A 15,359-nucleotide genomic window follows, 5' to 3' on the forward strand; every position below is an offset into this window, starting at 1 on the left:
TTGCAAAGGTCTACCTCACACTAATGCAATTTAAAAAGTAAAATAAAAAAATTTTAAATGAATCCAGTGACTCTGATCATGTAATACTCCATCTTCTTTTGAATATCTAGTCTTTAGTAAAGTTTTTATTCTGATCTAGAAGCTTCATTTGAATTATTTTATTTTGACACGCATTTTTGCTATGAAATGAATGGGATCTAGATTTAAAAGGTATTGCAGTTCCATTTCCATCTGAATCCTTTGGAATATTTTATGGACTTCTATGCCTCACTACTACTTTGGGAAGTTTATAAAAAAAAAGAAGAGAGAGGAAGAATCAAGTTTGGGAGTAATACTTTGGCAATTTCCAAATAATATTGGTAAGACTGATCACAGGCTGTGTTCATGCTTCGTGTGTTGGGAGCGCTGCCTATCCATTGAAAGCACCGGATCAAGTACCTCCATCACTCTGAGATGCTGTGCTAAACATAATAGGACAGACAGAGCATTTTGAGTTATGTGTTGGCTCACATAGTGCTTATCATCAGTGGCCTAGTGAAACAAAGCATTTGTTGAACATGCAGTTGACACATGGCTCCCGAATCATGTCTGGGTGAAACCAGGGAACAGTCAAGGGGAGCTCTCCAGACAGTGAACTGTTTGAGAAAATAACAGGAAAAAGACGAGTGCAGAGAGTCTTTTCAAAAGCAATTGAGTAGACTGAAGCAGAGAAATCGGTGGGCCATGCATTATAAAGAGGGAGTGGGAAATGCGGCAAGAGAGGAAAATTGGAACCAGACTGGAGAGGAGGCTTAATGCCTGGCCAAGGAATGTGGACTTTGTACTGTTGGTATTGAGCAGCTATTGAAGGATTTTGAACAGAGGAGTGACATGATGAGAAGGTATTTGGTAAGATTAGCCTGACAGCTGAGCTCAGGGAGACAGGAGGGTGAAGAATCAGGAAGCAGCTGCTCTAGGTGATTTGAAGTTGAGTAGCATTTGGATTTTGTTGATTCTGGATTCTCAAAGTTAAATAATTTTGCAAGTATGTCAAAAATGCTCCATCTGAGTTAATACCCTCTGAACCCGTGGATGATGTGCTAGGTTTTTGTTTGTTTTGTTGTCTTTCTATGAAGCCACATTCTTTCTTCCTATAGATAATGAAAATGGATATTCCCCTTCTAGAAAAATTATTTGCCTTTTTCTTCATCTTATTCTTGATTAATAGTGACAAGCTAACTAAAAGCTGACAAGAAAATCACAAACAAGTAGGGAATTATGAAAGCAAGTGATCTATTTTGTTTGTTTGTTTTTGTTTTTGCTTAGGAAATATTTATAGCTGTGGTTCTCATCATTAGGAGTTAATTACAGGCTCTCAGCTAATATCCCATCGTGAAATCAGAGGTGAGATATGTTGTATTTGAAGAAGTGAAATGGTGTTTTCACTTTCCATTACTCTCTTGTATTTCTGCTATTTTAAGAAGACTCACTGGTACCAATGGTCTTTGATCACCAATTGTTGCAGCACATCTTTGTCATGTATTTTAGCTGCAATCCTTTGTAAATGCTTGAATTGCAAAAACCTGAGTTCTATCTTAATTGATCAGAGGTGCATCTCCATTTATTTGAACACTATTTGTGTACTATACGAATAACTGACTTGTGAGAAGAAAATTAAATCCACCTGTTGCAATACGACATGTTTCCTTCCATTTGGATTTGGTTGATTCTGGATTCTCAAATGTCTTCCATCCCTTAGCTCCCAACCCAGTCTTGCCTTCTTTACTCTTTCCTTGCTCATTTTTGTCTTTGTGATACACTCAGCTGTGTTCAGGGCTTATTCCTGGTTCTGTGCTCAGAAACCACCCCTACGAGTTTTCAGGGACCCATAGATAGTGCCAGGGTCGGCCATCTGCCAGAGAAGTGCCTGACCAACTGTACTGCAATCCTGCTCCCAACATCTTTACTCTTGAAGAAGCATCACATGTAGTAACTGAGTTCTGGTCCCAGTAAAGAATAAAAGGTAGCATACAGCATCCATGGGAGTTCATAATTGATTTACTAAGGACCAGGGGGATCTGAATATTATAGTTCCAGGCATTATTAACCTCAAACTTTGCCCACGTCCTTTTATTTCTAGAAACTTGGTTCACAAAAACGGCATGGTACATGTTCGACGAGCAAAAGGTGACTTTTCAAAGTAAGAATTCTCCGTGTTAATGTTGCCCTAGCGCTGTTAACTCCAATTCATTGTTTAAAAGCTGATGTCTCTGATTGATTCAGGCATGGGGCCATTGCTTAATTTACTTTGGTTGAATTTTTTTTTAACCCTCCCAATTGGCTTCTCTCGAAAGGAGGAAAGTCAGACAGTAGTTACTGCTTTGGAAAGAAAAGATAAGCTGAACACTTTGGAATGCATTTTTCTAACACTCTTTGCCAAGTGTTACATGACTGTATCAAATTTCCTTAGACTTTGATAATGAGAAACAGACAATTCCATAGAAAATATAACCAAGAGATTTGCAGTAATAAAGGATTTCAGAAATACACATGGTTCTAAATGGCACTAAGATTATGTGCTTTAGAATTCTGAATCTTTTATTTTTTTCATGTTTGAGTAGGCACTATGGTTGATTATCAGGTTGAAGAAGGGCAGAGGGCCTGCCTGCTGATTATAAATGTGCATGTGTGTAAAATTTTCACACATAATATAATATTTCAAAGTTATTTTTATGGAGGCTCAGGGTTTCCAGAACTTAAAACTGCTGATCATTGGCTCCTAGCAATACTTAAAAGGAAACAGAGGAATTTGTGTATCTATGTGTGTGTGTGTGCGTGTGTGTGTATGTTTGTGTATGTGTGTGTATCTGTGTATATGTGTGTGCGTGTATCTGTGTGTATGTGCATGTGTGTGCATGCATATGTATGTATGTGTGTATGTGTGTATGTGTGTGTGCGTGTGTATGTGTGTGTGTATGTCTACATCATATGGTGTCATTTGCAGACTTTTGGGCTACAGATCACATAATGTTTATTTATTCAGCTGGCTTTGGAGATTTGAGCAATATTTGGAGTCACAAGTCTGTGCCTTGCTTAATGAAAAGTATACTCAAAGGTATAGCTATGGCATTTTATATAGGAAAGGTTCTCATAAGCAGAGATTGATATTGACAAAAAATGTAATTTTGAAATTAAAAATAAGTAACTAAACAATGCCAGGAAAAAATAGAATTCATCTAGCATCTTCCCTCTTTTAAAAAATTCTTGAGCGGACCTTCCACCTCTTTTGTTATAATGCTTGAAAATACATTGATAGCTTTTAAGAGTGCTTTAAAAAGTACTTGCTTTCTCTGACTCTTAACATCTGCAATAAGCAAGACCTTGTTCACCTTCTAAAAATGATCATTTAACAGAAGCCATGTAATTTTGTTGGTATTATTAGTAGAGATTTATGTCACAGAGTGAACTCATTCTTTTCTGTGAAAGAAGGCAGAATAAATATTTCATGGCTATAGCTTTTGAGGAACATTCTACCTTTCAATCTTGAGGCACTCTTTCAACATATATCCCAATCAGAACTCTTTAACAGATGTAAAATGCATCTTGTCTACTTGTCTTTGAAAAATATAAGGATCTCAAGATGCACCTGAAATATTCATTATGTGGGCTAGTTTCCAACCACTGGAACTTGCTTGATGTTTAGGTTAATGCTTATTTATTCTGGTTTTCTTTCTTTTTCCAATGTTCCTAATACTTTCTATGATTTATCAAAATGCTCAATAATATACCTACAGAGCTAAAATTATTATAGCATCAGTTTTATGGAGTGAACTTAAAAATAATTTAACGAAACACATTGTATGCTGTAAGTGATATTTTTTAGCTTCAATTTGTCTCCTTTTTTACTTTTGTCTTATCTAGTTAAACAATTAAAAAATAATGATGACTTTATGTGTAATTATCCATAATATGAGTTTCACTGTGGACATCTATTAATGGAGAAGTATTCTCTCATTTTATTGTCAGGGAGAAGATCAATTTGTTGGACTTTGTGAAGGAGATTTCTGTATTTTTTGCTTTGAGTGCTTATGAAAATGTGCCCCCTTGACTAAGCCTGAGTCTCACTTGTCTGAGCTAGTTCATCTCTTTCATATTGAGTCATCTTTGATTTGTGTGAAAAAATGCTATATTTGTGTTAATGTTTAAGATAGTTTTTATTCATAAAAACTTCTCTTTATGGGTATAGTTGTTAAAACAGCTGAGTCCTTTTAAATATTTCCTTAAAGAGAAGCTAGATCTTTCTCAAATACACACCCACATACAATACTCTTCTATAAGAACTAGATTAGGAAGAGTTGCATGTTTTTAAATTTGAGGTCAGAGAAAATCACAAACTCATACCCTTTTGCCACATGCTACTTTATTTTTAGTAAAGAATAGTAAAACATTTAAATATTTAGAATTTTTTAATTTGATGATGCAGTAAATATTTTGCTCTTCTTTTGTATCTCTTTCTACCAATAGAAGTATTTCTTATATCAACCTAAGATAATTTAGTGGGCAGAAATGCCTCCCTACAGGAAAAAGAAGTCAAGTTTTGTCACAATCCGACTGCAATGAAAGAACAAGAAGCTGGTTTAAAAAGAGAGCTCAGGGGCTGGAGTGATAGCACAGCGGGTAGAGCATTTGCCTTGCACGTGGCCGACCCAGTTTCGATTCCCAGCATCCCATATGGTCCCCCAAGCACTGCCAGGAGTAATTCGTGCAAGAGCCGGAGTAACCCCTGTGCATTGCTGGTGTGACCCCAAAAAGCAAATAAAATAAAATAATAGAGAGTTGAAAAAGCCAGAACATATGCTTTGCATGTGGAAGTCTTGGTTCACTACCCAGCAACGCAAGGTTCCCTGAATTCTCTAGGAGTAAACTTTGAGGACTGTATCAGGAGTGACCCCCAATAACCATAGAGTATAGCCCATCATGCCAAAATGCTGTAAAAAAATCAATCTTTATAAAGTGCCAACTACCAAAATAGCTTTTCTCAATTATAATAAGATTAAAATTGAGGTGCCACTTCACACTATAAGAATAGTCTATATTTCAAAAGTTTTGGAATGGTTAAATGCCAATAGGGATGTGTCAAATAAAAGGAACTGTTGGTAAGTCTGTTGTTTTGTTTAGTCTCTTTGGAAAGTGGTCTGGAAACATCTCCAAAATATCAAAAACAGAGTTTTCACATAAGAGTGCAATTTAATTCCTGGGCACCTAACCTAAGAATACAATAAAACATTAATCTAAAGGAATATCTGCACACTTATGTTCATCTCTGCATTATTTACAATAGCTGAATCAGGAAACAACCCAAGTGTCCAACAGCAGACAAAAGAATAAAGAAATTAGGGTATACATATATAATGTATTGCTACTCAGCTATGGGAAAAGATGAAATCTTGCAGTTTGCTACAGCTTAAATGAAATAGGACAGAGTTTGCTAAGTGAAGTGAGTGAAAAAAAAAAAGAGGGGGAAACATCGGGTGATCTCACTTCTTTACTGGGTTAAAAGAAAACAAAGCACAGATTTAAGCAATCCCCAGTAGAAGAAATCCTGAGATACAGTTAATAGATCCCGGACAAAAGGGAGCTCGGGGTGGAAAATGGGGAAGCAGAGTAGGGGATCTTGGAATAATGAAAGAACCCAAGAATTCTGTTGGCAGGCATATGTTTAACAATAATGATTTGATCGTTAAAAGTAATAAAGCATAAAAATAAAATTTAAAAGATTTATTTTACATGGGTGCCTTGTTGTGTTACATATAATTACATATATTTATATGTATATATAGTTGTTACATTATTCTTGTTATGCATTATTTTGGTGACTAAGCAACCCATTCACTGTGGAGTGAAGAGTTCCATTTACAGACTAATGAGAGCTAGAAACATGAAAAGGAACTCCAAGAATTGAGTTTTTCAGAAAGAGTATATTCCATAAGTAGTGAAAATGATCTGTTATAATAAAACTTATTAAGAGAGTAAATACAAGTGAATACAAGAAGAAATTAAGCTTAGACATCAGGAATAATGTTCATATGAGTAATGTGCTTCAGAAATAAGTCACGAAAAAAGTTGGTACATATATGGAAAACTATACAACAATTTTAAAGGATAATTTATGTATATTTCTATTACATGACTTTGAAGATGACTCTAACCCTGGTCTCCTACTTTAAAAAACAGAAAATGTAGTTCCGAAAAAAATCAGCATTTCTGCTCAGTGTATTAATTTCCCTGATGCAAAGATCAATTAGATTGCTACTATGACAGTATTTGTTCTTTTGTTTGATGGTTGGTCATTTTAGCTGATCCTTCATACTTCTTCAAAGAACTGTAAGTAATGCATTTTTAAAAAAATCACAATGACTGCTACTTTCACAAAGATTTATTAATACTGACTACTAAATAAAAATGTCAAAGACACAGTAAATATCATGCATAAAAGGCATAAAGAAACACTACATTGGTTTGAGGACAAATAGGAAACATAATTTACATTCTGAGTGAAAATAAATTTCTAGTAAGGTTAGGCAAAAACAAATTATGGCCCAAAAAAAAAGCTAATAGTTCTCATGGTACCCGGGAAAGGAAGAAAAATATGAATTGAATTGAGTTTTCTGGGATGGACAACCAAGACTGACCATGAGCAAGGCAGTTAAGTGATTACTCCCTCTGACATCGCTTTCTTGAACATCTTGAAAACCCTGGGGATATACTCCTGGACATAGGCATCTGGAAGTATATCACTTGATCACTTGAAATCCCATTACTCATCGATTTGCTCAAGCGGGCGCCAGTAACATCTCCATGCATCCCTGTTGCATGCTAGTGTAGCCCAATGGCGTAGGCTCGTTCTAGGAACACAAAGAGCCTCAAACCGATTATTCAGGGTCTTGACGAAGAAGTCTGACCATCTCATAGGTGGGAAGCCATGTGATCTTTGGACGTCCCGTGGAATCCAGTCAGTTATGGCTCTAGTCCAGTGGGTGTCTCCAAATCTCATTACGTGTCCAGCCCATCTGATTTTTGATGCCTTGGTAAATGAGACACCGTCGCTGATTCTTGATCGTCCACAGAGGTCGGAACTCTGGATTCTTTCTCTCATTTGAGTGAAGCGTGATATTCCAAGCATAGTTCTTTCAATTCCTCTTTGGGAGACCCGAATAGCGTTCTCATCTTGTTTTCGTAGGGCCCTGGTCTCTGAGGTGTATGTTAATGCAGGAAGAACAGTGGAATCAAAGAGATGTGCCCGGAGCTGGAGGTTCTTCGTCCTCTTAGCTATTTCTTCGACACTCTTGAATGCGTTCCAAGCCACTCTCTTCCTCCTGCGCAACTCAGGTGCCAGGTCATTCGTCATGATGACTTCTCCACCTAGGTACACATAACTGTTGCATTCAGAGATGTTTGTTCCATTGAGAGCGGATGGAACGTCAGGAACAAAACTGTTTCTCATAAACATTGTCCAGTAATTATAATGGGTCTCTGGAAGTATATAGCCATAGTTACTATTATTTCATTCATTAATCATTAAACTTTTTTGTCTTTTATGCTGTTTTGTTGGTTATTATCAAATCTTTTGTGCCTGACTTACTTAGGGATTAATATACCCCAATTGATCTGTACTCCCTGTTGAGCTGATAGAATTTGAGTCTCTGTTCTCAGGTAAAGATTTCATTTTTATCCTTGTTTTCTTGAGTGATAATGACTATAAAGCTAAAAGACTTAGGCTGCATGTATGAGAGAGAATAAGGTGGAGGGGGAAGTTCCAGATTGTGGGGTCAGGGAGGAGAAAACCATGATAAAAATTTTCTTGCAGAGAAACAAAATAATAAGAAACAAAATAATAAGAAACCAAAGCAATTACACAACAAAACCAGAAGATGAACAGGCAAAAAATCTACCAGTAATGTTACAAATATGTGAAGTTATGTACATTTGTCTACAGCCAAGACCAACCAACAGAGCAGGAATAATTTTACGTCTCCCACAATTTCAGGAATTCTGACCAATTTCCTGTGTTTACAAATAGCAGGGACATTGCAAAGTTCCCAGGTCCTGAGTTGCAGTCCGGTGTCTTTGTTGAATACTGATTGAGAATCCTCAGCTAATTCTGGTAACGGGCTAATATTAGTTTATGCATTGTCCCTTCTAGCAACTCAGCAAATACCAGCGAGTATCCATTAGGCTTTACGAAATTGCATATTATTCAACTCTAAGAGTCAAAGATGAGTTTTCTATCCATCGGGCTAAACTTTGAAGTTCCAGAGAAGTCCATGGGGCATGCTTTAAGCTTTAGGGTCCCAGCGTCAGCTCACTGATAATGAGCTGATAGAGTTGGAGACTCTGTTCTCAGATAAAGATTTCATTTTTATCATTATTCTCTTGGGTGCTAATGACTATAAAGTTGAAAAAACTCAAGCTGCATGTGTGAGAGAGATTAAGGTGGAGGGGGTAAGTAAGGAGTGAGAGAGGAGGGATGTTAGAAAGGGGGGCAAAGAGCACAGTATGTCACAGAGTTATAACTGAATGAAAAAAATCATATTAATTTTGAGAACTTTGTGGGATAGAGTAAGACAAGTAGGCATTTGTCTTGCAAACAATCACCCAGGCTCGATCCTTAGCACCATACATGGTATAACAAGCCCTGCCAGAAGTTATACCTGAGGGCAGAAGCAGGAGTAAACCCTGTGTGTGCACAGCCAGGAGTGGCCCCAAAATAAACAATAAAAAAATTGAAACCTTTATTACCACAAACTACAGAACAATTGCAGGGAACCATTAGAGTGATCCTTTGTTGAGATTGTCTGAGATATGGACTCAATTCCAATAAATTTGGTGATCTGCTAGGGTGCAAATGGACTAGGGACCTTTCAACATAAACCTTATGGGTTTGCAAATTGAAAGCTTAGAATCCTGATAATCCAGATGGGAGATCTTAATGTTCTGAGTTTCCTTACCTGAAATTTCTGTGGTCAAATTACACTGACCCATTTAAGTCAGTGCTCTTTAAACAACATCTTTCTTTCACCCATGACTTTGATCAAAGTCAAGTTAGTGACACTATAGCTTCTATTTATTCTTCTCCTCCTCTTGCTCTTCTGCCAGTAGATTCTCTGACTCAATTAGGACCCTATGATGCTATCTACTTGTCTGAACATGTCAATGCTTCCATACAAGTAGTTAAAAGTGTGTTCTACTGTGGAATCACCATATCTCTGGTCCTGTAATAGTTTCAAGTACATTATTCAACTAGGGTCAGTCAATTTACACATCTTACTGGTCCTGGCTTGGAGTATACCAGTTGATAAGCATATGTGTTAATATATTATCTGCGTATCAGCTTGGAGACTGGATTTTGTTTTTACTAGCTATTGTCTGTGACTGGTCTATTATTGCATCTTTACAAGGAAAGGTTTGTTCTGTGTATTTCAGATTTTAGTGCCTGAGAAGACAGGGAGAAATGTTAATTATTGGTTCTTTTTCCTTTATTTCTCTTTTGCTTTTGTGGGAGTTGCTGGCAATAGTCCCGAATAGGTCAGAAAACATAAAATGCTTTATTTGAAGCTGCATTTCCAGTCTAGTTGACCCCAAATCCTCTTTACGTTTGATCATGGACAGTCTTGACAGTAACATCACCCACATGCCTACTCAGAGGATGGTAAAAATGAGGGGTTGAAGCATGGCTGAAGCACTTTCCTCATTGATAAAATTGGCAGTGACCTTAATCAGTGATTCTCTAAGCTTTTTAGCACTGAGAGAAATAACCATTTTTTCCCACTCTGTCTATTTCCATCATAGACACTTTTTCCCTTTGATCTTCTGATATGATATATGGCTCTGGGTTCGTAAGAGCTATTGAAAACTGGTTATTTCAGCTTTTCCATTTGTATTATGATTTTTATCAAAATCCTACCAAACATATATTCATGAAGGTTTGATTGGCAAAACCTCAGACAGGTTTTTCTTGATCTTTACACATAAAAATTCATCAGTTTAAGGTCATTTGAAATAATCAGTTTGGATACCACTGTTTAAAAAGCTGCACAGAAAATTAATCACTCCAAGTTCTATGCTATATCCATTTCTCTCACCCTAGATCTGTTATTCTCTAGATATTTGTGAAGGATATCAAATGACTAAAAGCTGAAAATCATTTTTATAAGAGTAAAGTTAATCGTAAATGATTACTTTAATTCACTTGATCTTTGGAAACCATAATCTTGATTGCCTGGCTAAACTCAGTAGCACCCTTAAGTAATTAGTCTCCATAAATTAACATGCTATTTCTATCTTCTGTAATTTTCCAGAAATCGAGGCTAACTATAAACTATAGCTAAATTGCTCAAGTCACAGTAAATCTAGAAGTTTCTAACACTCTGAGGATTAACTGTATAGTGACCTGGTTTGTATCAACCTAATTCATATTTGTGTAGACTAAATAGATCATATTGCTTTAATACATAATACTAAATTGTTTATCTTAGGTAGATGCTACCTTGGGTTGTTTCTTTCATTACATTTAAAAATCCTACAATTTTCCAGAGAACCACTTCTGGTATACAGAATGTACCTTATATCCTGCAGACTCAGGCTTAAATTCCAGCACCACATAGAGTTCCCAGTGATTCCTGAGCACTGAGCCAGGAGTATGCCCTGAACACTGGTGGATATAATCCCTCAAACAAAAATGCTTTTAAACAACTTTGGGGTCCAGAATACACTGGGTCGGATGCTTGCCCTGCACATGGCCAAACTGGGTTCAATCCCTGTTACCCCCTATATTTTTCCAAGCCATGCCAGGAATATTCCCTGATCCCAGAGCCAGGAGTAGACCCTGAGCACTACCAGGTGTGGTGAAAAAAAAAGCAAAAAGAGAAAAGAAGGAAATCCTACACTTAAAAAAAAAAGTCACTCACGCTATGTATTTGTAGTTGGTGTTTTAGGAATGACATCTTAAAAAGTGATTTTTCTAAACTTTAAACCCCAGGCAGGTAATAAATAGACCTAACTCCTGGCCTACAGTTCAACAGCCTTCTAGAAAAGGTGTTTTTCAGGAAAGACAACTAGAGTTGGCTGGTGAAGTTAGTGTTTTGACTATTTAAGTAAATAATTGGTATTCTTTGTGGAGTAATTAATTCTCTAAAATTACATAATTACAATCATTGAAAGATACATACTATTAGTCTATCAAAGTTACATAATTATAATCAAAAGCAATTGTGTGTATCTTAATATCGGCGAAGTCTGTCCCTTAATTGATGCTGCTTTATTATGAATGGTGCATGAGTTAATAAAAATAACATGTTGAAAAGGTTTGTAGCAATTGACTCTAATATTGGAATATGTATTTTTGTAAATCCCCAAAATTATAGCCACTACACACCATAGAAATTCCTTCACATAGCTCTGACTATACCAATGACTACTTTTAAAGAGCTTTAGGCATAATAAATGAACATCTGTGAAAATGGGTATGACTGAGATAGCACAATGCCACAGGAAGTGCAGAGCTATAGATTCTTGTTCCATATGGCCTAGTAAAGTATGTTTATTTCTCAGAGTGAAGCCAGTTGGACTTCAAATCAGAAAAGGTATCACCTACTTTACACTCACAATCCACCCAACAGTGCTTAACCCAAAACATACACCCTGTCCCTTTAAGTTCATTTCCTTCTTTGCTTCTCTCTGCTCTTTATGGATTTCTTATGTACCAGGTTAACTCTAGGGAAATACTGGCAATCTTCAACTTGATTATATTTTAAGGTGTCTTTCCAAGTTGGTCATTTGGATGTATATTTAGGATCATCACCATATTTGTTTTTACTGACTATTGCTTAAGTAATATCTAACACAAGAATCAGAATATGGCTGACATTGAGAAAATATTTCCAGAATGAATAAATAAATGGGGAAACATGGGTTGTATTCTCACAGTGACACAATGTTGGATGATGTGACTAAATTCCTGGACCAGATGATCAAAGTCTTGACAACAAACAGTACTAGAAAAGAGTATTTCATTAGGACTGTTATAACACTGAACCCATGCAGCTCCATGCAGAAACACATTTCACTTGCTTCCGACTGGAATTGCAAATGGAATTCCACAGTGCCTCCAATTGCATTCAAACCAACAGTTCCCTCCCCCAACAATTTCCGGTCATTGAGTGAGAAGGAGAGAGAAATCTTGTTGCTCCAAGTTACTTGTGTGCTGATTTGTAAAATCCAAGGGATTAACTCTAAATCCCTTGGGTAATCACCATTCCCTTGCAATTCAGTAAGGTCATCTCCATTCCCCTATAATTGCAGTTTCTAGAATCACAATGACCATTCATCCCTAAATGTAACTTTGGGAACTGATTAGCCTGACCAGTGCTTCTGCCCTATGGCATTGTGCAACTTCCCTCCTAGACACCACCCAGAAATCCCAGTCGGACCATGGCATAACTGAGAATTGAAGAAACAAGGTGGCAGGTACTTAAATTCTAAAATGTAAGTGTCATGGAGTTGTAGGGTTCACAACATAATTTTTTTTTTAATTTAGGAGTAACTCCTGTGCATCGCTGGGTGTGACCCGAAAAGTAAAAAAAAAAAAAAATTAATTCAAAGCCAAGTTAGAAACTACAAATAAATATTACAGGAGTCCACGTTCCCCTCTCTTCAGTCACCCTGCAGCCCACCATAATATGACATTTGAATCTCCATTTGGCACTTACATGCCATGGACCCAGGGCACCCAGGAGGCAAAGCCCTGATAAGAGCTAGCTATGCAAAGGTTGACCTGTGGCAGATTTCTTCAATTTCCCCATCTTCAGCTATCTGCAATGTAACATTTAGATAAAAATAGTTGCTGTCTTGTCAGGTTATTGTAGAGAATAAGTGAGTTAGTGCTCCTGAAGCACTTTTAACGGGCTCTCAATAAACATTGATCTTGATGCCTACATGACTGTCTCCAGAAGATTCCATGTCCTGACATCTCCAAGTTGGGAGGGAGGAGGTGGGAACCTCCACTGTAAATCGTGCTCTTTCACTGCATTGAATTACCCACCATGCCTGGATGTGCTAAGAAATCAAGGCAAGTGTTTCACGCAAATCCCTTTCTCCCAGAGAGGGACAGGCATGCTCTGTTAGAACATGCTGCTTCTCCAAAGACAAGAATTCTTGTCTTTTAATGAGCACCTAACTCGTGTGTCCGAAATAGCTCTTTTATCACTTCTGTCTCTTCTCCTCCTAGTAAAGCAGATTATGTCCTCCATAGTTATTTGTGAAATTTTTTAACAACTTTCTCAAAAGCACCAACACAGATAACAACTATCAAAGCTGGAACCCACGGTCAGAGAGAATTCAACAGGCTAGAGCAAATGCATCTGCATGCTAGTAGTAGAGGCCCAACCCCAGCACTGCATGGTTCTCTGATGGCCACTGGGATGCTGGGAGCAACCCTAAGCACAGAGCTAGGAGTAGCCCTTGAGCTTTGGTGACTGAGACCACCCCAAAACAAAACACATACAAAAATCTGGTACTGAGGTTTATGTATGAAGGGAAAATATCAGATCATCTCCCACCACCATACCATCTCCTTAGACCTGACCAAGCCAGTCCAGAAAAGAAATAACTACATTGTAGTGTACATTATAGTGTTCATCGAGCTTAGGTTCCCAAGCATTGAACTCAGGAACTCAACCTCTCCCGAAGCCTTTTCTTGCTAATCTTCCATTATGATGGATAGTTGTGAACCTCCCCACTTTCTTTCTTTTAAATTTGTACCTAGTGTTGCCCTTTATGTCTGCACACTACATTTCTCTCTTCACCTCATGTCTAACCTTGTGGCTATAATCATCTCTTTCCCAAGAGTCTATTTTTTTTTACCTTGGATCAAACATGGCAGAGCCTGACAAACTACCCGTGGCATATTCAATATACCAAAAACAGTAACAATAACAGGTCTCATTCCCCTGGCCCTGAAAGAACCTCCAATATAGCAGTATTGGGAAAAACGAGTAAGGAAAGCTGCTAAAATCTCAGGTCTGGGACTAATGGAGACATTACTGGTGCCCACTCGAGTAACTTGATGAACAGTGGGATGACAGTGATACAGTGATACCTTGGATCAAATTATTTCCTTTACTACAGACTGGAGCACTGGAGCACTGTCCTCCTGTTGTTCATCGATTTGCTTGAGCGGGCCAAGTAACATCTCCATCATGAGACTTGGTATTTTATTTTGGCTTTTTGGGTCATACCGGCGATGCACAGGGGTTACTCCTGGCTCATGCACTCAGGAATTACCACTGGCAGTGCTTGGGGGACCATATGGGATTCTGGGCATCGAACCCGGGTCGGCCACGTGCAAGGCAAACACCCTACCTGCTGTGCTATCGCTCCAGCCCCACCATCATGAGACTTGTTGTTACTGTGTTTGGCATATCGAATATATCACGAGTAGCTTGCCAGGCTCTGCTATGCGGGCGAGATACTCTGGGTAGCTTGCTGGGCTCTACAAGAGGGGCAGAGGAATCAAACTCAGGTAGGCCAGGTCTGCCGAGTGCAAAGCAAACGCCCTACCCGCTGTGCTATTGCTCAAGCCCTGGCATTCTCGCATGACCACCCACGTAGTTTTATCCAGTAAAGCGAATGATTAGAGGTCTTGGACCCAAAACGATCTCAACCTCTACTACAGACACTTAAAGAAATCTGTACTACCAATTATTATGATTATAATCCGTCCTACTGATGAACTAAGAAAGGAAAAGTTCCAAGAGGGCTGGAGCGATAGCACAGCGGGTAGGGCGTTTGCCTTGCATGCAGCCAACATGGCCGACCAGAGTTCGATTCCTCCGCCCCTCTCGGAGAGCCCGGCAAGCTACCGAGAGTATTCGATATGCCAGACACAGTAACAACAAAGTCTCCCATGGAGACGTTACTGGGCCCTCTCGAGCAAATCGATGATCAACGGGAGGGCCTTTACTTACTTTACTTTACCTCAAAAATTCATCTGCTTTACAAATCCTCTGAAAACCCTCTTCAACTCAACAAAATGAATTCAGCTCCTTCCTTATTTCCTGTATATTCAAACTCTGTCTCTCACCCACTGTATTATGTAACTGGACTGTTACATACTCGCTCTCCTTCTGTTTCAGTTCCTTTCCACCATCACAGAATGATGCTCTGCATCCTCACTTCCCACAACTTTCCAAACACTGCAGCTTCTGAAACTTCTTTGCATCCTAATTCCCATAATATATCATTGAAACTTCTTTTATGGCAGTTGCCAATTTGGAATATTTGTTTAATTAATATTTGTTTTAGTTTTATTTGTTTAATTATTT

At 38.1% G+C, this 15,359-nt stretch overlaps 1 protein-coding gene across 4 annotated transcripts in view; it reads left to right on the forward strand.

Moving 5' to 3' along the window:
* The window catches only part of TENM3 (teneurin transmembrane protein 3), a 1,336,193-nt gene that overhangs the window by 437,014 nt on the left and 883,820 nt on the right, over positions 1–15,359 (forward strand). The gene's annotated exons all lie outside the window — the stretch shown is intronic.

Source organism: Sorex fumeus, unplaced genomic scaffold (assembly GCF_029834395.1).
Source record: "Sorex fumeus unplaced genomic scaffold, SorFum_2.1 ptg000024l, whole genome shotgun sequence".
Lineage (NCBI taxonomy): Eukaryota > Metazoa > Chordata > Mammalia > Eulipotyphla > Soricidae > Sorex > Sorex fumeus.